A 2,500-nucleotide genomic window follows, 5' to 3' on the forward strand; every position below is an offset into this window, starting at 1 on the left:
AAAGACCTGTAGCTTTATATTCCACGGTCATGTAGCCCTTCGTACTGCTTGAGAAAGACATGTAGCTTTATATTCCACTACAAGGTCATGTAGCCCTTCGTACTGCTTGAGAAAGACCTGTTGCTTTATATTCCACTACAAGGTCATGTAGCCCTTCGTACTGCTTGAGAAAGACCTGTAGCTTTATATTCCACGGTCATGTAGCCCTTCGTACTGCTTGAGAAAGACATGTTGCTTTATATTCCACTACAAGGTCATGTAGCCCTTCGTACTGCTTGAGAAAGACCTGTAGCTTTATATTCCACTACAAGGTCATGTAGCCCTTCGTACTGCTTGAGAAAGACCTGTAGCTTTATATTCCACGGTCTTCCAGCCATCTAATTGAACAGATACATACTAGTGTTATTTATAATAGTGTTTGGGCTCCACTGGTTACCCTTTTCTCACGGAAATGAGACACGTCTTCCTGCTGTGATTGCACACAGTTTATCAAAGTTTCATTTGTTTTCAAATCCTTTGTGGATCTGTGTAATCTGAGGGAAATATGTCTCTAAAATGGTCGTACATTTGGCAGGAGGTTAGGAAGTGCAGCTGTTTCCATCTCAATTTGTGGGCAGTGTTCACATAGCCTGTCTTCTCTGCCTTTCCCAATAGGAGTCTGTACATAGTCAAAGATTTCCTTAAGTTTGGGTCAGTCACAGTGGTCAGGTATTCTGCCTCTGTGTACTCTCTGTTTAGGGCCAAATAGCATTCTAGTTTGCTGAGGCTTTTTGGTTAATTATTTCCAGTGTCAAATAGTTATCTTTTTGTTTTCTCATGCTTTGGTTGGGTCTTATTGTGTTACTGTCTATTTCTTTCTTTCTTTCTTTCTTTCTCCCTCCCTCCCTCCCTCCCTCCCTCCCTCCCTCCCCTCCCTCCCTCCCCTCCCTCCCTCCCTCCCTCCCTCCACTTCCCTCCAGGTGTTTTCCATTATGCTCTCTTTACTGGCTGGCTGGCTGGCAAACTGGTTGGCAGACTGGCTGGCTGGCTGGCTGGCTGACTGACTGGCTGACTGGCTGGCGTGTGTGTGTGTGTGTGTGTGTGAGTGTGTGTGTGTGTGTGTGTGTGTGTGTGTGTGTGTGTGTGTGTGTGTGTGTGTGTGTGTGTGTGTGTGTGTGTGTGTGTGTGTGTGTGTGTGTGTGTGTGTGTGTGTGTGTAAAATATTATGGGTTAATATATATCCAGTTAAACATTATGGGATAATGTCTGTACGCAGTAAAGCATTATGGGATCATGTCTGTACGCAGTAAAGCATTATGGGATAATGTCTGTACGCAGTAAAGCATTATGGGATCATGTCTGTACGCAGTAAAGCATTATGGGATAATGTCTGTACGTAGTAAAGCATTATGGGATAATGTCTGTACGCAGTAAAGCATTATGGGATCATGTCTGTACGCAGTAAAGCATTATGGGATAATGTCTGTACGTAGTAAAGCATTATGGGATAATGTCTGTACGCAGTAAAGCATTATGGGATCATGTCTGTACGCAGTAAAGCATTATGGGATCATGTCTGTACGCAGTAAAGCATTATGGGATAATGTCTGTTCGTAGTAAAGCATTATGGGATAATGTCTGTTCGTAGTAAAGCATTATGGGATAATGTCTGTACGCAGTAAAGCATTATGGGATAATGTCTGTACGCAGTAAAGCATTGTGGGATAATGTCTGTATGCAGTAAAGCATTATGGGATCATGTCTGTTCGTAGTAAAGCATTATGGGATAATGTCTGTTCGTAGTAAAGCATTATGGGATAATGTCTGTACGCAGTAAAGCATTATGGGATAATGTCTGTATGCAGTAAAGCATTATGGGACAATGTTTGTGTAATGTGTAAACCATGACGAGTGATGCAGAACATCTGAAGGACAAACTTCAAACGGCCCAAAACACACTGATTACAATCCTACTGCCGCTCAGCCTTATTGGACGCCCACTGGTCCTCATCATTCCAGGGAAGTGACCTGTCATCCTGTTGATCTCCGGGTGGTGTGGAACCAACATGTTTTCTAAACCTATACATGACTTAAAACTGCACAGGCTAAAATGATGTATAATTGTATCATTGAACACAACTTGGAAATCTATTTAATTCCTTTTACTGTTTCCTTCCTGTTGATGAGGTGTATTTCGGACTCATTTCGTTTTCATGTTATTATCTTGTGTATATTATACCACAATGGAAATACATTTCTTACGCTTTTTTTGTGTCATCCTCAATTATTTTAATCACATTGTATTGTATCCACATGTGTGGTTGTATTGTGCTTAAAACGGTCATATAAGTAAAATAAAATTCAATTAAACTGGTCAGTGACATGATTGGTGATTGGCTACGGGAGTCAGTGAGGTGAGAGGTGATTGCCTACTAAAGTCAGTGAGGTGATAGGTGATAGGCTACTACAGCTACTGGTGGCCATTTTGTGCCAATGTTGACAGCAGCAGTATAGGTCAAAG

Source organism: Salvelinus fontinalis, unplaced genomic scaffold (assembly GCF_029448725.1).
Source record: "Salvelinus fontinalis isolate EN_2023a unplaced genomic scaffold, ASM2944872v1 scaffold_0120, whole genome shotgun sequence".
In the NCBI taxonomy this organism is placed as follows: domain Eukaryota; kingdom Metazoa; phylum Chordata; class Actinopteri; order Salmoniformes; family Salmonidae; genus Salvelinus; species Salvelinus fontinalis.